At 45.0% G+C, this 22,581-nt stretch overlaps 1 protein-coding gene across 7 annotated transcripts in view; it reads right to left on the bottom strand.

Annotated features, from left to right (window-relative positions):
- CELF6 (CUGBP Elav-like family member 6) overlaps nt 1-22,581 on the bottom strand; it is a 196,132-nt gene that overhangs the window by 148,941 nt on the left and 24,610 nt on the right. For 2 of the 7 annotated variants that reach the window (XM_083475857.1, XM_083475858.1), the window contains exon 1: nt 14,955-15,065. The exons of the other annotated variants lie outside the window; for them this stretch is intronic. The gene's annotated coding sequence lies outside the window, so the exon portion shown is untranslated. Of the gene's footprint in view, nt 1-14,954; nt 15,066-22,581 lie in introns of those variants that run through there. 7 annotated transcript variants of the gene reach the window in all.

Raw genomic sequence — 22,581 nt, 5'->3', positions numbered from 1 at the left:
AGTTACATGCAGCTGCATAGCCCCATGGCAACATTTGTGTGAAGAAGGTCAGGAGGAGGTAATATAGAGGGGGGAAGCAGTGGTGCGGAGTGCGTGCTTCACCCTTTTCTTGGCGGACATGTTCCTGCTACAAGTATCCACTACCACCTGCCACTTCTGGTTTTCCGCCCGGGGGTTGCAGATATGTGCTTAACTTGCAAGTACACCTGGAATATTTAAAGCAGTGGGTGGCTTGAAGAGGGAGTTGCAATGGGAAAGCAGCAGTGGAATAAGGTTAAACACCTCTTCCATTGTCCCCTCTCAGGAGTAGCTTTTATGGCGTAACGTAATGTTTAGCTCTGCTCTGCAAAAGGAAGAACACAATGTATAAACACTACTTCACTGTGTAAATGTAAACAGAGATTTATTTATTTATTGCTGAAGATTGAATCTCTTTAGTTTGAGAGAGAACTTGAAATTGTTGAGCTCACAGCATGCGCACCTGCCTGTACTCTCCTCTGTGTATGCACACCCACATGTGGCAATCCCTGCAGGTTTCTCTGTAGCTATGGATTTATGAACACCTGTGGGCATTATAGGTAACTCTGCACATGTGTCAGAATATTAATGGGGAGCCCCGTGAGACTATATTTCCTGGGAGTTATGATGCACTGTGCCTTCACAGCCAGCTCTGTGCCTCATGCCCACCAGAATTCTGGTTTCAGAGCAGGGAATTCTGGCTCTGCTCCAGCAGAAAGAGTTGCTATGATTCTGTGGCTATAAATTAAACAATCCACACCATTACGTGTCAGGGCCTTAGACTCTGGACTGATGTGCTTTCCTAAGCAATGAGGAGCCGGACAGAGGAGGAGCAGAGAAGGAAGAGGGAGTCAGGGCAATATGATGCAGAGCAGCTTTGCTGCCCCCAGACACTCCGGTGTTTGACACACTGAGCTGCTCTCATTTGGCTCAGCAGATCCGAGAGGCTTAGGGAGGCTCTTTGATACAAATGTCAAATTTACATAAACTGACACAAATGGGATGTAAAAATGCACCAGATTATCGGAACCCCAGGGTTTACATGGCAGCTGGGCACGTGGTTGGAATCCTAAAAAGAGGGCTCCTATGCAGCAAAGGCAGGGCTGAAGGGGGAAGGGTTGGCAGGCGGGCAGATTGCAATGCATCCTTGCATTGCTGGGGCTGTGGGTGAGTGTGCACAGCTCAGAGCATCAGGGAAAGGCCACATACAGGGAGAGGCAAACCACCTATGCAGCCTAGTCCTGTTCATGCTCCCTTGAAGTGCCCATTTAGGATGGTAGCCTTGTAGGCATCGGCCAGGATGCTGAACACTTCCGCTTAATTCTGTGAACACTGACTTGCTTCGAAATCTGTGCTGCCTCGATTATGCTGCAATAACGAATGATGGGGGAGGAAGAGGAGAACACCTCTCTGCTTGAAACCAGATTCCTGAAGGATAGAAAAAGGAATTTGTAAATAGTATTTGTGGACCTGAGAAACAAAGCTTCCATTTGACTATCTCGGGAAGTTTTTATCCTTCGTGACTACAGAGGAGAGTTCAATGAAGGAGGGAAATTCACGTTTTTTAAAAAAAACAGACACAAATTCAGTGGAAAGGGTCTTTCAGGACTGAAGAGCGGAAAGTACTGATACTCTGGCTCCCTTTCTCACGGCTACTGAACCACAATTTTTGCCTCTTCGTATGGTTCACAAAGTTGCTTAGATATATGATCCCCAAAGTGAGAGAAAAAGAGAAGGATGAACCTCAAAAGCAAACTGGAAGTGCATACAAGAAAATTCAACACACACACCCTCCCCTGCAAATGTACTAGAAGCTAATAAGTGTAATGGCAAAACAGTGTTGCCACAACATAATTAGAAAAACAAAACCCATTGATGATGATAATAGATAATAAGCAAGGATGAAAGACAACTGAAATGACAATGAAAGACAAATACAAGCAAGCATATAACTAGATACATCAAGGTCTAGCAACATGACTGCAAAATTGTCCCAAGTGCCTTGTTACTTAAATTCATAAGAAATTTATTTAGAATATTATGAAATATCTCAACTGCATGGATGGACTTTGGAGCAACCTTGCATCCATGCGGATTGCAACTCTTGACCCTATTAAGGAATGAGCTAGATGCAATTTTAGATATCTGTACTATCACTGTACCGTGCCCACCCCCCAAAAATAGCAATTTCAGGTGAGAGAAGCACTTAAACTGGGGAAATGGCATAGCAAAAAAGTACAAACACCACTTGCTCAGTGCTGTGTCCTGATCTGATTTCTCATTAACACCACCCCAAATGGAGCTAGTTGTCTATCTGCCTGTCTATTGTTCTTCTATCACCTCCATGGAACTACTCGGCTACAGGCACAAAGAGATCACTATGGTTTCATCTACTCTAGTGTCCCCCTTAAGGGTACGAGGCATTCCAGGTTGGCAGTGAGCAAAGCAATGAGAGTGGAAGTGCAAAACTATGCATGGAACAGCACAGGTCAGATATTCCAGGGGTGGGGAACCTGCAGCTCTCCAGATATTGCTGATCTACAGCCTGCATCACCCTTGGCCACTTGTCATGCTGGTTGGAGCTGATGAGAGTTGGAACCTAACAGCATCTAGAGAACCACAAGTTTCTTCCTCAGGAGTTATGCCATGACCTAGGATTTGCACAGCAAATTCAGGATAAAGGATTTCCCTGCCAATGAGGATCAGGAATGTTACCCCTGCCTTCCCCAATCATCTCCACACCTAGCCTTGGCTTTGTCCTTCCCTACCACTGTTCTTCTTCCTTTCTCTACAAAGCATGCAAAAAAGATGCTAGAATAAAGTACAACTGAGCAGCTGGCTCCTTATCACCAGGTAAACAGAAATGAATCAAAACCCACGAGTGACTGGAATACAGGTCCAATTTAAGGAGGTGTTCAGCACAGCTCAGCTTCGGCTGTGTTTACACAAAGGGGTTGCTTTTAAAACACTTTGGCATGTGTTCACTTCCAATTGTTTGTGTATGAAGAATTGAGAGCAAAAGGGTTTAAAGTGGAGTCTGGCCTGAATTACCGCTCTTCGAAAACAACAGCAACAACCCTGCAGTCTAGAAAACCTCTAGACGTCTGAGTCTGCCTTGAAGGCACACAAGATAGCAACTTTGCTGAAACCATGCCAGACTAGAAGACCATTTAGGAAACACATTTTAAGGACAATGACAAACTGGAGACCATTCTCTCTCTCTCTCTCTCTCTCTCTCTCTCTCTCTCTCTCTGTGTGTGTGTGTGTGGCCAGGATACTGAGGGGTCTGGAAATGCAAGTCCTATGAGGAGTGGTGGAAAGAACTGTGTGTGTTTTGCCCAGAGTGGAAAAGATTAAAGGGAGACAAAAAAGCTGTCTACATCTGTCTGGAGGGCTGTTGTGTAGAACATGAAGCAGACTTGTTACCTGTTGCTCCAGAGAGCAGGATTAGAACCAACAGGTGGAAATTGCAGTTAAGTAGATTTTGGTTAAACTATAGGAAAAACTTCTAACAGTAAAAGTTGGAATAGTTGGTATTGAGGAGCAATGCATACCCTCCCTTCATTGGTTGGCCATCTGTCAGGGATCCTCTCTTGCTATTCCTGGACCAAATGACCACCAACATCTCTTCCAGTCACTCCAAGCCAGTTCCTTCTGTCCTAGCTTCAAGATTGCTGTCCATGGTTCTGAACTCTAGGTACAGGACTCTGAACTGGCGTCTTTGATCCAGTCAGGGATGCTGTCTTTACCAAATCAAGCTTCAGAAATCAAGTTCTGCTTTTCTCCACCTTGTTTGGGCAGTCACCTCCTCTCAGTGGCCAAGATCACAATGGATGAGGACAGCAACCAGCTCAATCTATATCTTCCCCACCAGCACAGAGCTGAGAAGCGGTGGGCACAGACCCCAAACAGTTACATAGCCTCTTCCTCCAGTGGTGAATTATGTGTGGATCCTATTCACCAATTTGGCTTTTGCAAAACAACTCTGAAATCAGAGCTTTAGGAGACATGTAAGCTGTCAATGCTATTCAAATGTCTCAATTACTCTGGGCCAAACTAGACAGGATACCATGTCATACAATTCAATAGTGTGAATGGTTAAGGCAGGCATAGGCAAACTCTGGCCCTCCAGATGTTTGAGACTACAATTCCCATCATTCCTAGCTAACAGGACCAGTGCTAACAGGACCTGGATTAGGGTTTTTCTGTTTTAAAAAGAACAGAACAGCAGATATGAACCCCCCATCCACACTGGGACCTTGGTGAAAGCAAAATACTTTCCTTCCAAAGCAAAGATCAGTGGTAAAAGTGACATCATTAATCACTACCATTTTTACCTGTTCATTTCCCCCCTTAATTTTTTAAAACCAGGAACAGAAAGACAGTGAGAGATCTGATACAAAGGAGGGTGGATCTCCTGTACTCCTGTACCACATCTACCTGGTGCCCTCCAGATATTGTGGACTACAACTCCCATCATCCCTGACAGGAACTGATGGGGGCTTAATTCAAAAAATCTGGAAGGCATCAACTTCAGGGGAGGCTACCTTAGCACTTTTTGCAGAAGAGGCCATTGTGGCCCCAGCAGCAAATTGCCCAAAGTTTCCTATTCCAAAATCCTCTATTTGGGTAGTACTAAGAAAGGCAGCAGGGGCGCAGGTGGTGTTGTGGGTTAAACCACAGAGCCTAGGACTTGCCGATCAGAAGGTCAGCAGTTCGAATCCCCGCAACAGGGTGAGCTCCCGTTGCTCAGTCCCAACTCCTGCCAACCTAGCAGTTCGAAAGCACATCTTCCTTTTGGGGAAGAATTACAAAGATAAAAATGAATATGCTACTGAAGATGTTATTTCTATTCCAAACAGTTCCAGTAATCAAGGGGGCAGCAATTTTTAAAAACTGGCAAAGAGAAATTTCAAGGTATATCTGGCAGGGTAAGAAGCCGAGGATAAAATTTAAGATTTTAACAGATGCAAAAGAAAGAGGAGGCTTCGCCCTGCCAGACCTGAAATTATATTATGAAGCATCTTGCCTCTGTTGGTTAAAGGAACGGATAAAATTACAAGATATGGATGTGTTAGACTTAGAAGGTTTTGATAATAGATTTGGGTGGCACGCGTACTTGTGGTACGATAAGAAATGGGTCCACAAAGGTTTTGAAAATCATATTATAAGAAGGTCCTTGATTGAAGTATGGGAAAGATACAAAAATCTGTTGGAACAAAAAAACCTTATTGGTTATCACCGATGGAGGCAATGAGCGTGAAGAAAGTCAATATGACAGGGGGTTGGGTAACATATGAGAAATTAATATGTAAAAGTGAAGGAAAATGGAAAATGAGACCATTTGAAGAAGTCAAGAATCATGTGAATGACTGGCTGCATTTTTTTCAAATTAATGAGATGTTCAGAAAAGATTTAAATGAAAGGGGCTTTGCTGATAAAGAATCCAAATTTCAGACTGACATATTAAATAATGACTGTAAGATCTTAGCAAAAATGTATAAGATATTGCTGGAATGGTATACGAAGGATGAGGAGGTAAAATCTGTGATGATTGATTGGGCCAAAGATATAGGACATAATATACAAATGGAGGAATGGGAAAGACTTTGGAAAGATGGTTTAAGATTCACTGCATGTACTGGTATAAAAGAAAATGTTATGAAGATGATGTATTGATGGTATATAACCCCCGTAAAGTTAGCAAAAATGTATTAGATAAGTAACAAATGTTGGAAATGTAAAGAAAAGGAAGGCACTTTTTTCATATGTGGTGGGAGTGTAAGAAGGTAAAATGCTTCTGGGAAATGATTTATAATGAATTGAAGAAAATGTTGAAATATACATTTACTAAGAAACCAGAAGCGTTTTTACTAGGTATTACAGGGAATGAGATAAACAAGAAAGAGAAGAAGTTATTTTTATACGCAGTGACTGCAGCAAGAATATTGATGGCCCAGAAATGGAAACAAGAGGAGCTGCCTATGATAGAAGATTGGAAAGTCAAAATGATGGACTATGCGGAATTGGACAGAATGACAGGAAGGATTCGGAATCGACGAGATCAAAGATTTACAGAAGATTGGGAGAAGTTTATTCAATATTTGCAAAAACTAAGTGATAACCAGATTACGTTTGTAAGTTTTAAGGAAGCTCTGTGATGTGAAAATCTAATAATAAGTATAAACAATGAAATTGAAGCTACCAGAATAAATAACAATAAGTAGGATTGTGTTAAAAGTTATAAAATGAAGTTCAGACAAATTGAGGGAAGTCAAAAAAATGGAATTAAGAGGTAATTAAGAAGTTCGAATGTACAACTTTGTTTTCTTTTTTTGTATTTGTAAACCAATAAAAATATAATTTTTTAAAAAAGTGCAAGTAGATTAATAGGTACCGCTCTGGTGGGAAGGTAAACGGCATTTCCGTGCGCTGCTCTGGTTCACCAGAAGTGGCTTAGTCATGCTGGCCACATGACCCAGAAGCTGTACGCCGGCTCCCTCAGCCAATAAAGCAAGATGAGCGCCGCAACCCCAGAGTCGGCCACGACTGGACCTAATGGTCAGGGGTCCCTGTACCTTTTTACTAACAAAGGCAGGAGCTCCTCTGCTGCCCTCCTTTACATCTGAACACATTAGAGACAAGAGAAATAGGGAGCCAAAGTAAAAAATGGGGCTTGTGTTGAAGGATGAGGGATACAGTAAGTCCTCACTCTGAAAAATATCAAAGGTGACAAACCTCAAACAACTCGGAAGTTGCCAATAACAATCATGTAGAGGGGGAAATGGTGGTTGTCACAGATAGAGCAATGCGGCAAGGGGCATTTAAGGTTCTGCTGCTCAGGGCTATTACAAATCCGATCACAGCATGTCATGAATATCAAAGAGCCAGTGCCCCTGTTTGGCTTTCCATGGGAAGAAAGTCCCATTTCCCTTCAGCTCAGATCTGCCACATTGCCATCTGATTTGGGGGCCAGGTTTTCCAGCAGAGGTGGAGTATTCTCGAATTTCTCAGAGAAAGACATGAAGGAGAAAGAAGGCAGAGAGGAGAGGCCAGGGGTGGCAGAGAGAAAGCGCAGCTCAAGCGAGGGGGGCACTAACACAAATATTCCTCCTTTCCTCTTCAGCCAGGGCTCAACTTCAATTGAAAGGATCACGGAGAGCTATTGGCTCAGTAAAATGCATTTGTTGCAAACGGACAAACTTCAAGAAGAGAAAGAAGAAGAAAAACAATGGGGAGAGAAAGCAGATTCAATTCTTTTCAAAGCAAAAACTTGAAAGCCCACTCTCCAGGCCTGGCCAGTTGCACTGCAAAGCTCCCAATTTCTCCTTCCTGGAGCTCTGGCAGAGAATCAGTACCAAGAGAACAGGCACTCATTAAGTTTATAAGAGGAAGGGTGTTCCTTTTCAACAGCCTGGAGGATGGCATCCCCACTTCTGCAAACCAGCCCACTATAGCTCTGGAAATTTGGGTACTTCTAGCCTTACCTACGTGGTGGCTCTGTGGGTTAAACCACAGAGCCTAGGACTTGCCGATCAGAAGGTCGGTGGCTCGAATCCCCATGACGGGGTGAGCTCCCGTTGCTCAGTCCCTGCTCCTGCCAAGCTAGCAGTTCGAAAGCACGTCAAAGTGCAAGTAGATAAATAGGTACCGCTCCAGCGGGAAGGTAAATGGCGTTTCCGTGCGCTGCTCTGGTTCGCCAGAAGCGGCTTAGTCATGCTGGCCACATGACCCAGAAGCCATACGCTGGCTCCCTCGGCCAATAAAGCGAGATGAGCGCCGCAACCCCAGAGTCAGCCACGACTGGACCTAATGGTCAGGCGTCCCTTTACCTTTACCTTTAGCCTTATGTACCAAGTCTGATGATGCCAACTGGGAAGGGAGAAAAAAGAGAGAAAATGACCCAGCTAAGACAGGACCTTCTCCAAGAGTAAAGCACAGGGCAAGCCCTGCTGTTCAGCTGAGTGCCAGAACTGGTATGACAATGTGCTCAGGGCTTTGGGCAGGACTTAGCAAAGCTCCCTTTGTCTTTACCTCACCCATATTTGATGCCAGGTGTAGGGTAGATGGGCACACCTTGGCCAAAATTGCATCATGGACCAAATGGGGAGGCTTGGGGGGCTTAATTAAAATGATGTGCTGGAAGTACCTCGTCCCTGGCTTAAAGAATAAAGGGCCAGGAACTGTACTATACTCAGAGTTCATTTCCTAAATTCATATTACATATTTATACATATTTCATCCCAGAAGCTTCTATTCTCTCTTTCCCTGTTGTACCTGTCCCCCCTCAAATTCACATACTTAATATTTGTTGCTCAGGTGAATGCACACGCCAGCTGATCAAACACACACACACAAACACACACAATGAAGGTTGCCATGCAATTTTAAAAAGCAAGGGACACATAAAACTAAGCTCTAAATTCTAATACTCAATACTGGGCCAAAAGCTAAGGCTACGCACAGTTTCACAATTTGAGTCATTCAAAACAGTTACGTTCACACAGATGCAGGTAACCTCATATGTCTCTTGTTAGAGCCATTCAGACATTTGCAAATGACAAAATGAAAAAGTTAATAAATCTGGATCTGTGTGTGTGGTAGTTCAAAACTCAAGAAGCTGCTCTCAACCTCCAAGACTCAAAATCTAGTTTTTGCCCTGAAGTTCAAAACTGGAAGACAAACTGAAGGTCTATAGAATTTTTTGTGGGTTTTTTTTAGTTTGCATGCATTTGTGTACTGATGTTAGTCCATGTCAGTCTCTGTTGCAACAGCAGCAAAAACTTACATAGTTGCAGTAGGATTTAAGTCCTAACTAAGCCTCCACCTTGTATATTCCCTTTGCAACCCAACCCAACACATGGAATGCATCTCAATTCCCCAAACTCACCCTCTCTGCAAAGATACACCCATACCTGTAGTCATGGAAGATACATACCGGTAATTCCTTTTATGTAAAATATAACATAATATGCTATACAACCAGTGCTTTTTTCTGGAAGTACTCAGGGGTATGCAGTATGGCACCTTTCCCCCCAAAATGTTTAAAGTGTAGCACTTAATGTAACAAGTTCATGGTGACTTCCAGCACCTTTTTTCAAAAAACAAAACAAAAACAAGCGCTGGGTATAATATTTCAGGACAAAAACACCTAAAAGAGGAGAAAGGTTTTTTAAAAAAACCCTGACAAAATAGGTGGCTCTTTCAAATCCTCTGAGATATTAATGGAAATAAGTCTGACGAGAATTCTGAAGACTCTCAGGTTATCTGTCTTAACTCTTTGGATGCTGACATTTGGGTTGCTTCCACATGAGGGCCCTTTAGTGCTGCTGAGCACTCAGCTGGAAGATGAAGTAAAAACATGGCACTTGCTGTACTGTTCTATCCCCCATAAAAATCTAGCAGCGCCCATCTCCATGTGCAATAACCTGCTGTAAGTTTTCTTAGAAGATGGTCCCTTTCCAAGAAAAGCCTTGCTTCTCTCCTTTAATTATTAGGTTCCTGTAATTAGTTGTAAGCAGGTCCTTTACATGAAAGCTACTGCTTCTCCTTGACACTGTCCCTTTAATTAATGTGTCCCTCCTTATCCTTTTCTTTTAAAGCCCCTTGTACACTTGTAATTAGTTGCTTCCTGGTTGTTTGCATAGCTGTGACATTCCTCTGCTGGTTATTTGAATATGTTGGCTGCTTTTACCTGTGGGGACATAATGGATTTATTTGACCATACAACAGGCACAGGCAAACTTGGCCCTCCAGATGTTTTGGGACTACAACTCCCATCATCCCTAGCTAACAGGGCCAGTGGTCAGGGATGATGGGAATTGTAGTCCCAAAACATCAGGAGGGCCGAGTTTGCCTATGCCTGCCATACAGCATCAAAATCTGCTGCATAATGGAAGCCTGTAGTTAAAGTTCTACTTTCTTTTTGCAGAGGGACAGAAGCAGAGCACTTACAGGGAAGTTGTGGTCACACAAGTGAACAGGAAGCAATTAATTACAAGGCCAGAATCCCTTTTAAAATAAAGTGACAGCATTTCTGAAGAGTCTCAGTAGCACTTTGTCAATCCACACCTGGCAATTGGCACTTAAAAATTGCATTTTAAGTTTTAAAAAAAATTGAAATCATCACAAATCAAATCTAAAAACAACAACAGGAGGAAGACAACACAGAAAGCAATGGGCTGGCAGCAACATGATTGGATTTCTCTGTAAAAACTCAGTGTACAATGGATAGAGATTTTACAAAAAGGACTGTGAAAGTAAGTTAGGAGTCATTAAAAAAAAACCCAACAAAAACAACAGATCATTTCATTGTGATCTTGTAACACTGTGGTTTTCAAAAATTGCATTTCATATATTACATTAAGGATATCAAACAGTAAAATTTATATTTTTACATGTTTAGAGTCACGAGTTTCATTATGACTCTATTTACCTTGCAGCACTCCAGCTCAAACGCTGAGAGCTGAAGTAGGTCTCTGCATTCAATTACGGCCCACATTCACAAAGCATTAAAGATGCATTGGCTGCAACTGCGGTGGATGCATGAGATATATGCAGGAGGCAAGGCTACTGGAAAAGTGGCTGGTTTGGTTGGTTTACAACAAAAGCCTGATAAGCAGTCAAAGGATAAGTAAGTGGGGCCCAGATGTTGGAGGTTTTGTGCTTAGCTTGCGACAGAGCAAAAAGACTGATAAAGTATGTGCATACAAGCAGATACAGAATACTTCCAGAATACTTGGTTTTCTTAGCAGCTGTTTCTTTAAAAACAACACATAACACCCAGGCATGCAGACATTTCTCCACGGAAAGTTTTTACTTTATTATGGATTTGGATGCAAAGCACAGAGAATGTCTGCTGATGGAAGAGTGAATTTGTACCTCACACTAGAAAACTAAATCCAAGATGGCTCTTAGGAGAATTTCCATAGAATGATTTTTACATTGCTACCCCACCTTTCTTCCATGAAGCTCAAGGCAGAATACATGCGCCCCCCCCCCCCGTTTTATTCACACAACAACCCTCGGAGGTTGATAAGGCTGGGAGGCAGCCACTGGCCCAAAGTCATCCACTGAGCTTCATGGCAAAGTGTGGGATTTGAACCCTGCTCTCCCAGGTCCTAGTCAACACTCCAGCCATTATGCCACACTAGTTCTGTGTGGTGCCACTCATATTGGTGCTTTGCAAACACTGTGCAAATGGGTACCCTTGTACAATGGAAAGGTTTTTAAGGCTATGCAAAAAGTTATTCATAAAGTTGTATGTGTTTAACTCTTTTTGAAGATGGTTGTTTTTAAGTGCATAAACTGAACTGGACATTGCTATGTCCAGTTTGCACAAGAACATAGAAAGCTGTCATTCTGTGTCCAACGTTTTAGCTGTTTAATAGTCAAACTGCTTAGCTGCCTATCCTAGTAAGGTCTCCTCTGGCTGCCAGTAGCTCTCCAATATCTAAACCTTTCCAATCACCTTCTACCTAAACATTTTTGAATGGACCACCTATATGCAAAGGATGCACTCTGCCGCCAAGCTATGGACCTTATCCAGATTGGACCAAGTTAGGTGTGTTTCTACCTTTGCTTAGTGGTGTTTCTGCTTAGTGTGAGTCACACTTTCCCCTGCTCACTCTTCGCTTTGCTCACTCCATCATATTTCAACAGATGGTGCAGCAGATCAAGCATCATCGACAGATTCCTTTTGGATCCAATCCCAGGATACCCTGATCCTGCAGGGGAAGGAATCTCCAGTTCAGCCTCACATTTCCTTGCGTGCCCCCTGCCAGTTCTCCCTCCCACCTTTTAATTATTGCTTCTGCGCAGCAGAACAGCCATTAATGGAAGAACTCCAAGCAGCGCATGGGGGAAATTTATGGGCCCCCTGATTTACTTAGCCAACCAGCAGCTCTATTGATTTTTATTTAGGAGAATAATTAAATATTTATTTTCACTTTGTTAAGCTCAGGAGGTCGAAGCCCACATAAAGCAGAACAGCGCACAAGCAAGGCAAGATCAATGGCTTGTGGTTTGGGGAATATTTGACCTCGTCCAGACCTCACACAGGTGGCTTGGCCAAGCCTCCCTAGAGCAAAGCAGCTGGGATCACCTTCCTGGTTGGTTTTTCCATGGGTGGGTATAAGCAACTGGCCACAGACCACCAGCTGGATAATAGTTGAATGAACTGTGCTTCATTACACTTGGTGAAATCCCACGGCAAGTTACAGGGCAGCCTTCTTTGTGTTGGATATATGACAGGTCCCAGCATACAAAACCAATGAACTGGGATCTGTTGAAGGAGGCTATGCATCAGATCCTTTCAAACAGCCAGTGGGGAAATATAGCATCCATGAGAAATGGATGCCCAGATTCTATTTAAGTATCTCCAGCCAAGATCCAAGGCACTTTGCTCCATTATTGAGTAACTTTTACAGTTAGGAAGTTTCTCAGACTATTTAGCCTGGTTCCTGCCTCCCTGCCATTTCTCTACCGATTGGTTCTAGCCCTGCCCTTTGGAGCAAGATAGAGAACATGTTGAATCAAACCATTGGCTTAGCTGGCCAAATGCTGGCTGTTTTGGCTGGCAGCAGTTCCTCTCAGAAGATAAGAAGCTGCCTTATACCATCAAGCTCAGTATTGTCTGCACTGGCAGTGGCTCTCCAAGGTTTCAGAAAGGAGACATTACCTGTCCTACCTGGAGATGCCAAGAACTGAATCCAGGACCTTCTGCATTCACTGAGCTGTGGCACTTCCTAGGAATCAGTCATTGCCCAGGAATCTTCACTGCCCTGGAATATTTTTGGGTGGAGATTGAAGCCAGGACTTCCTTCTGCAAGCAGGGCATGCACTCTGCCCTTGAGTTATAACACACACACACAAAAGGTGGTTGTGTATTATCCTTTGGGTACCTGCACCAGAGGAATCTGGAAAGCAGCAAAGGGGAACAATTCCCAGCATGGAACCAAGCACAGCTGCAGATGCTCTCTGCTTGGAGCCTTAACCTGGAGCTGGGGGGGGGGGTGACAACAGAGAGATGTTTTTTCTGGTAATTTATGGACAGTTCTTTCATTCCATAAAGCTACCATCTGTCAGTGTGCTGCATCTACTATGTGTAAAAGCCGTCAGCTTTTTGCCTCCAAGGCCAATGAGCCTCTTGCAAAGAGACCCCCTACACACACACACACACACACACACACACACACACACACACCTGCTCACCCCAGCAGTTGAGTTGGGAAGACCAACATTAGTGAACCCAGAGAATTCTAATAGGGTGGGAATCAGAGAAGGGGCTCAAAAATAGACAGATTGCATGAAACAGCCAACGGAGTTTGCCCCATCCTTCCTCATGCCCAACCTTCATTTCAAGATGCCTACAACTTACAAAACATTAGATATTGGAGAAAGCAAGCAACCTCCTTTTTCTTTCTACTGCCAGGGTAGAGCAGCCTTTCAGTAGAGCAGGAATTGCAACCTGTGGCCCTCCAAGGGTTGATGGCCTCCAACTCCCATCATCCCCAACCAGCATGGCCAATGGTCAAGGGTGATGGGTGTTTGTAGTCCAACGCCATCTGGAGGGTCCCAGGGTCCCAACCATGGCTGTAAAAGCTGGCGTGCAGCTGACTGGCCTTCTCAGTTGTACAACCAAAGCAAGTGGCTGTACTATCACTTCCTCCTCATTAAAAAATGTAGCTGGCACCAGAAAATAAAATCCACGCCACACACTATGTAGATCAATGGTGGGGAGCCTCAGCACCAGGGGCCATATGCAACCCTCTAGGCTTCATTATCTGGCCCTCTGGACTCTCCTCATACTATACCCCTCTTCAACCCTGTCTGCACCCCTCCTGAGTGTTTTGGCCTGGTTAGAATGTGTCCGTAACTCCGATGATGCCTTTTGCTTGCCTGGTTAGGCAGACAGACATGAGTGTCCATGGAAACAGCCTGGTGTAGAAAACTAACATTTCCATTTGTTGATCCGCCCATTTTGGTCTCTGGTCCCACCCACCACTGACCTGTGACCATTGGAAGGTTGCTCACCCATGCCATAGATCAGAGGGCAGGAAATTGCTTAGGTCCAGTCGGCTGAGACATTCAGAGCAAGAGATATGCTACTTCTTCACCCAGCCAAATGGCCTTGTGGAGGACTGTCAGGCAAATCACATCAGAAAGCAGCCTGGCAGACTCAGGTCTGCCTACAGGGAGTTCCATTTAAACCATCCCATCCAGCTCAGCTCTCTGCTCTTCAAGCTAACTGCAGCTCTGTTCCTCGGCAGAGGGAGGTTGGCTGTTTCCCCCGCCCCACCTCCTTCCCAGCTATGCCTAATCCCTCCCACGCACACGTGTGTGCATGCACACACACACGCAGAACTGGGCTCCCATCCAAATCTCTATTGAAACCAGCAGGAGGCTTCCCTCCCTACCTTGCAACCACTTGAGCGGATTGTAATTCTTGGAGCTGCTGGTGGGGAATGAATGGATCAGGCAAGAGTGCTGAAGAACAGCTCCCTGTGAGACTCAGCAGGGAAAACCAAGAAGCAAAAGCACAAATTACAGTCCTGTGCGCAAGGAAGAGCACGCTCACAAGTCTAACTGCCCCCTTTTTTCTTCTGCCATCTCCCCCACCTCATTAAAGTCTTCTGAAACGGGCCCTTCTGAAAGGGATCATATGAAGGGAAAATGCCAGAGCGGAGGGCAAGCTAATCAAAGATCTGCGTCTCTTTGCCAGAGTCAGTTTCAGTGCAACCAAAACATCAGGAGAGTTAATGAAATGCCTCACTGGAGGAAGAAGACCAGAGATTTCCAAGGCACAAACTTCACTCCTCAACCGCCAAGGGCAGAAAACCTTATTGGAACAGTTCCTTATTGGAACTGCACCTCAGCTTTGGCAAAGCAGATCCAAGTTTCACGCATACATACAGTCAGTCATCTCTCATCCCTACCTTTGTTCCTGCATCTTTGTCAGCCTCAGACTGGCAAGCATTTAGCCTGGATGCCAAGCTGCTCTGCCATCCTCATCGAAACCTCGGCTTTGCACATGCTCACATAACACGCCCACACTTAAAGGGAATGTGCATCAATGTAGCTGAACCACCAACGTGTCAGGTTCGTCAGGTCCTGGGGAAAAACATGCCCACCAGCAGGGAAACAGAATGCCAACATGGCAGAATTCAGCTTTTTCCAGCTGAGCTCGGGAGGCAATTACAGGATCATAGCATCGGCCACAAACCAAGGAGAAGCCCTGGTTTCAAATCCTCACTCAGAATGTAGTTCTTGGCCCAGTTTCTTTCTCTCAGCCTAACCTACCTCATAGGGTTGTTGTGAAGATAACTTGTGGTGCGGCTGAGGAACAGAAGACCTTCCAACAATTTCAGATCTTCTCCAACACATAACATTCTCTTGCTGGTGTTTACTATTTCTAGTTATCATTAAGGAATGGGAATACTATTCTTAGCACTTGGGTGAAGCATTGCTACCCTTCTATTGAAAACACATTTTTAAAAAATCATTAGATAATTTTGGAAAACATTTATGTTTACACCATAGAAGGCACATTTCTTTTTTAAAATATAAAGCTTTCTTCTTTTCCACTTGGTTTATGCTGGTTTTATTTGTGGAAATGTTCCCATTTCTTCCATCACTATCCCACCCCCCCATAAAAAAAGAAAGATCTGGTTGATGAAGCAAACACCCAAAATCAATTGCAGAAGCCTAAAATGTAAACCATAAGGAAGAAATGTCTAGGAAAAGCCATAAAGCCAGTCCAAGAAGCTACTCCAAAAATATGGCCACATGCCTTCTCCTGGACCCCTTGTGCAACTGCAAAGCATCTAGTCACTGAGGCCTGAATGCTCATTTCCATACTTAACTCGTGATTTCATACTTAAATTCTCATACTAAATTGTAATTTCTGGAGTTTGATCACTGGTTCCATTTTGGCTCAATGACGTCAGCTCTCTAGGCCTCTTTTTTGAAAGTGTATTCTGCAACATGCCATTGACATGTCATTCCTACTCCAGAATTCCAGAATTCCAAGAGGCAATAATATTGCATTGGTGGTGGGTTTATATTGGACTGCCCATAAATCATTCTGGTTTATTAGTTGTTCTGTGATGCTTCTCCATGTTATTGCATTGTTGCCATCTGGAGAGGCACCCTTGCTCTATAGCGCAAGAAAAGCAGGACAAAAAATAAACTGGAACATCTGTGGCCAAAAAAAAAGAAGTTACAGGACTTCAGCAGGAAGCTGAGAGCCAGTGTGGTGTAGTGGTTAAGAGCGGTAGTCTCCTAATCTGGGGAACCGTGTTCACGTCTCCGCTCCTCCACATGCAGCTGCTGGGTGACCTTGGGCCAGCCACACTTCTCTGAAGTCTCTCAGCCCCACTCACCTCACAGAGTGTTTGTTGTGGGGGAGGAAGGGAAAGGAGAATGTTAGCCGCTTTGAGACTCCTTAGGGTAGTGATAAAGCGGGATATCAAATCCAAACTCTTATACTACAGACTGCAACTCCCAGCAAGTGCTGGCTGGGACTGATGAGAATTGCAGTCCAGAACACCTGTCAGGAGGCAGGTTGATGAAGGCTGCTCCTGGAAATTTGGGGACCAAAAGGTTTTTGCTCTCTCTCCCTTGCTCTTGCAATTGTAGAGTCTCTTATGAGGAAATGAAGATGATTTATCAATGCAAAAGAATAAAAACAATACCCCATGCAGATTGGAAATCTGGCCTGATTGACTGATCAAATGAAGAAGGATTCTTAAAGGGAGTGAAAGGCGGGATATCAAGTCCAAACTCTTCTTCTTCTTCTATGGAACATGCCCCAGTTGGGCATGAAGCCATATGTCTGCTCTATAACTTTTGCAGGCACAATGAAAGCAGGATCGCATTCAAGCACACCTATACCATCATGGACACAAGTCATCATGAAGGCACAATAACAAGGATGTCCAGAAGAGGCTCGCTATTTCTCTCTAAGGAAGCAAATCCCCACCTCACACGGGTGCTGCATGTGGTCTGGAATGAGGAGAAGTTCCACAGGCACTGCTTCTGTGAGTTCACTTTCCTTTAAAAGATGGAATAATAAAGGAACATAGAAAGCTGCCTTATACTGCGCGACACAACTGACTTGTGTGGCCACCGGTTCTTAGCAAATAAACTTAACTGACAGTACACCTCTGGCAGCAGCTCTCTTGGGGTTCCAAGCAGAGGTCTATCCTTGCGCTACCTGGGAATGTAAGGGATTGAACCCAAGCCCTTCTCCATGCAAAACAGATGTTCTGTCATTGAGCTACAGCACACCCTCCAGAGTTACGGTGTTTCCCCTTTATTTGTAATATACAAGTAGAGCATATATGGAATTAAATGGAAGGTGCTCCTACTAGATAGAAGAACTGCTACCCCACAGTGGATTTCTGGTGAGGTTCTGCACCCCAAAGTAACTTTGCTAAACTCACCTCCCTCTCTCTCTCCAAACTGATGTTTCTTAATACATGCACCTGCCCTCTTCTTTTAGCTGTGGGGGTGATGCAACAGGCTGCTGCACTTCTATAATTTATTATTCATTTGGGGACATTTCTCCACAGTCCAGCGGTAGAGAATTAGCTGCCGCCACAGGCACAGGCTCTGGCCTGGGGCAAGGCACTGGCTCAGTTTTCTACCAGTAAAACGGGAACAAGGGGGATCCACAACACAGGGCTGGTGTGAAGATTAACAAACCCCGTGCATTAAGCGCTTTGAGAATTTTAAGTCCTACCAAAGAACAAATGGCAGAAGCTGCCATTAACCGTTTAAAGGAGGGCTCTGTGGAAAAATCTGGAGAAGGCGAGAGAGAGAAATGTGTTGATCAATATACATAGGGTTGTGTGGTACTTACTATTGTAGATGCTGCCTTTTTTGCAACCTCCTTTAAAGAGATATTTAGGGAGATATAGGGGTTGGACTAGATGACCCTTGGGTTCCCTTCCAGCTCTACAATTCTATGGTTCTGTTTTCCTATATTTGCATAGCTTTCACCCTCTGTAATACACTCATTCAATAAGAGTCCACTGGGAATAACATCAACCATTGTGATGGAAGTTCAGCAGGCTGCTGATTATATTATTATTATAATATTCAAGCCTGCTGGACATGCTTCAGTCTTTCACTCCTGCTCCTTTGCTCTCCTATTGTGCTGAATCACTTCCTGGTTGCCGTTCCCTCTGCCTGCATCTTCCCTTTGTGTTGCTGAGTAAATGCCCCCTCCAGCCCCAAACACCCTAACTCTCTTATTTAGTTCTTCCAACAACGATTTACAGTTTGCATATCATGGTTTTCAGATGAATAGGGAGCACGACAGGACAAATGCAAAGGTCAGGTTAAGAACTGGAGAGAGGAGAAGACTTTCTTTCCAGCCAGCCCCCCTTGCTCTTGAGGAGACCTTTTCCTGCCCTTGGAGCTGCGGTGGGGGGAAGTACCGGCAAGACCTTCAGTTGAAGAATATCTAGGTGGAACATCAGAGCTTGTTGGACTCCCAATTGCCTTGCCTCCTGTGGACTCACCCCACACAAGGGAGGTTGCTGGCCATGACCCAAGAGATGTAAGACTGCAAGCACACTATACATTTAAAGCACACAAGCGCATGTTGAGATTCCTGCATTGCAGGGGGCTAAACAAGATGACCCTGGGGTCCCTTCCAACCCCACATTTCTATGATTCTATGACTCCCCCCAAATAATCTTTGGAACTGTAGTTTAGGGGTGCTGGGAATTGTATCTCTGTGATGGGTAATCTACAGTTTCCAAGATTCTCAAGGGGCGGTGTGTGTTTTAAATGTGCTTTAAATGTATTGCTTGCACCAAGCTGTAATTGTGCAAAGGTCACCTGAGATGTTCTTGAAGACGAAGGAAAAAAATAATTATCTCGTCTGCCCACACAAGTGTTATAAGAGGAATGTCCAGCAGTGGGTGACAATCCAAAGCTCCAGCGACCTGTCTCAGCTCCTCACGAGGAGGCCAAAACATCATAGCATTGTGCATTTATGCACATCCAGTGTGCTGAGTGCAATGTGTGGACATGGGCAAACAATGCCTTCTGTGTCATCCTACACCATGGTAGCATTTTATTCACCCTTACTTGGGGTTTGTGTTATGCACTGGACATCATACTCTGGGCCTTAGGTTTGCATTAGCAAGAAACCAGAGAGTCACATGAGTCTGTGTGGCATGGCGCATGCCTGGCTGCCTGGTACTGATGGTTTCCTTCGCTCAGCCTGTGTGTTTCCACGGCAACAGAAGCAGCACAGGCTCACTCCCTGCATCAGGAATGCCTGTAATTAGATCCACGGCCACAGCTGTCAATCCTCGTTTAACAGCCTCCCATTTAACTCCTCGCTCCAGTAATTAGGGTTTACTAAACAGAATGTCAGGCAATTAGAACAGCAGGTCAATCGCTTTCCATGTAACCTCTTTTAAGGCAGGGTGTAAGCTTCCTCCAGCAAGCTCCAACCAGGGGCAGGGGCACCCTAAGGTGCCTGGTGGGAGCAACGAACCGAGAGGAGTAGAAGGGCTCTTGAGATCCTCTGAGGCTGAGCCCGTTGCTGCTTGCATTTGAGACATGGCATTTGCTCCTTGAGTTTGCAGTCATGAGTGACACAGTAATTATTCTCGATACAAAAAGTGACCTAAAAACTGCCAATGCTCAGAGCCAATTTGAACATGGGGCTGGGGCAAGAAATGTCTTCTAGCAGGGGTGGGGAACATGTGACCCTCCAGAAGATTGCTGGCCTTCAACTCCCATCAGTCCCAGCCAGCATGACCAATGGTCAGAGACAATGGGAGGGCCACAGACTCAGCACTACCACTACCAGCACCTAGAAGATTGGCTGGGCTGAAGTGGGCACTCACACTCAGCAGCAGTGGTGGCAAGTGTCCACTGGCCGTGGTAGGGCAGAAAATTGGGAGGCCAACAGTAGATGGAGCCAGAGGCAATGACAGGCAGATCCAGAGTCTATGGAAAGTGGAGCTGCTCCCTGATTGATTGTAAGACAGCAAGCAGGTGGGAGGACTGGCTGAGTGCAGGTTAAGGTTGGTGGACCAGTGTCCCATTTACCCTAATGGAACTGCCTCTACTGGTTGGCATGAAATTGAATGGGGCATAAAACTGAGCTCAATAGCTCAGTATCTGTTGAGTTTATGCTGCACTGGGATAGAGCAAAAAAAGAAACAAACCCAGCAGTCAATGTCTTTGAACTTTTTTCAAAGTCCTGCAGGTTGCTTGGGTACCCATTACAAAATGAATTTCCATCCATTAGCTTTAAGGCTGTGTTTCTCTTCCCGGTTTCCAATTTGATGCCATTTGTTCTAGATAAAAATCAGCAGAGGACGGCTTCACTTCAGAGGCTGTCCTAACCAAGCACGATAAGCACGACAGATTCTGCAAATGCTATCAGCACCATAAATAATTAAGGGAAAGGATCCAAAAGGTGTGCATGGCAAGAGGTCAAATTCAGAACTGGATCAGTGCTGGCGTGTGGGGCTCTCAGCAGATGCCCAGGTGTTCCAGTCCTTGATGCCAGCCCTGCCTGCTGCAATCTTGCACAAGGCACATAGCTTGGCAACACTGCAGAACTTAGCATGGAGGGTTGTGTGGGCAAGACATTCTTCACCCTGGGCACAACAACAAAAAAACTTTCCTGACCTATTGCAAAGTACCAAGAGATCTACAGGCCATCCTGATTTAACCTCTTCCATCCCGAACACCATAGTGATGCGGGTGGCTTGCCGATCAAAAGGTCAGTGGTTCGAGGCCCCACAAATGGGTGAGCTCCCGTTGTTCGGTCCCAGCTCCTGCCAACCTAGCAGTTTGAAAGCATGCCAGCGCAAGTAGATAAAGAGGTACAGTTCTGACAGGAAGGTAAACGGTGTTTCTGTGCACTGCTCTGGCTTTGCTAGAAGCGGCTTAGTCATGCTGGCCACATGACCCGGAAAAAATTGTCTGCGGAAGCGGACAAACGCCAGCTCCCTTGGCCTGTAAAGCAAGATGAGCACCACAACCTCAGAGTCGTTCGCGACTGGACTTAAACGTCAGGGGTCCCGACTTCCGGGTTGGCGCGATCTGGAAATGGCGGATTCCCTCCGAGCTCCGGAGGGAATCGGCTCAGCGGTGGATGGGTCTTTGCCGTGCCGGCGACACGGGGACCCTTAAAAACCGCAGGCGCGGAAGCCTGCGGACTGAAGACTCGGCGGGTGCCTTAAGCGCCCCCCCCCTGATTCGCAATGAGCCTTTTTAAAGGCTACGGAGGGGATACGGGGGACGGCGCGGCACTGAGAGTCGATCGCTACCGCCGCTGAGCGAAGCCGCGAGCCATAACTGGAGAGCGCTGACTTCCTTCCTTGAAATTCGGACTGAAAAAAGAACCCGTGAGTAATTTGGAACTGAACTTTAAAAACTTTTACCTTCTGAATTTGAGACGACCGGGGGGTGTGCCAAAAGGAAGTCCCCACCCCCCCCCTTGCAGACGATCCAGAGCAACGATATAAGAGCTAAGCTGGAGTGCCTACCCTGTAAAGGGTGAGTTTTAAAAAGACAGTAGCTTCCAAGATTTGGAAAGGCAAATTTAAGCAGGAGAGTGGAGTGTTGGAAGAGTTTTTGTTTTGTGGCAAACAACCCTCCCCCCCGAGCCCGGGAGCGACCTGCTTTGGAGCCTGTATAGAGGAGCAGAATTTGACAGCTGTCAAAGCTGTCAAATGGACTGTTAATAGTGAAAAATTGTTACTTAAGACCTCTCCGGATAAAAAGGAGTTACAATTGAATTAAAATTCTGGGAAACAAAGAAACAATAACAGGACAGAGGATTGTTGGAGAAAAGACCATTCAGTAACCAGATTCCCTCTAGGGGGAATTCTGTGGAATTACAATGGCTGTGGGTGGAAAGATACTGAGAGAAATCGAAAGGATGTTTTCACTGGTGGGAACCTTACAGGAGCAGACTACAGCTATGAGTAAACAACTGACGGCCTTGGATTTGGAAACAAGTAGTTCTGCTGAATGTAATGAGGACCTGAGTGAGAAAGAACCCACAGCTGAATTCGAAATAATAAACAAAGAAGAGGAGAAGACAAAACAAGAAAGAGAACAAGTTATGTGGGAAAATACTAACCAGAAGCCGATATCTGGAGAACACAAGCAAGGAGACTATTGGATGAAATCCATTTTAAGCCTACGAAAGATACAGAAGACGAAAGTGGAGGCCCTGGGAGTTTATGGAATTCAGGAACTCGAAATAAAGAAGTACTATTGGGGCCTCCACATAGACTTTGATTTTGACTATCACCAAGACTCAGGCCTTGTGGAAACTCTTCAGCAGTTGCTTCTAAATATGGGAAGAGACTATGGACTGATTGGATTGATTGTTAAGGAAATCTTTCGAGACTCGATGACAGAAAAAAAGGACTACCAACAAAACCGGCGGAGAGGGACGGAAATAGATTTGAGAGCCTCGGATGTGCGGAATCCAGGCTAAAAACTGTTACTTTGGACATGTCTTGGGAAAGGACGCAAAGCGGGGATGGGAGGGAGGGAAGTATAAATTTAAAC

Source organism: Podarcis liolepis (genome assembly GCF_965112155.1).
Source record: "Podarcis liolepis genome assembly, chromosome: 14".
In the NCBI taxonomy this organism is placed as follows: Eukaryota; Metazoa; Chordata; class Lepidosauria; order Squamata; family Lacertidae; genus Podarcis; species Podarcis liolepis.
This window is presented reverse-complemented; position numbering and strand designations above follow the sequence as displayed.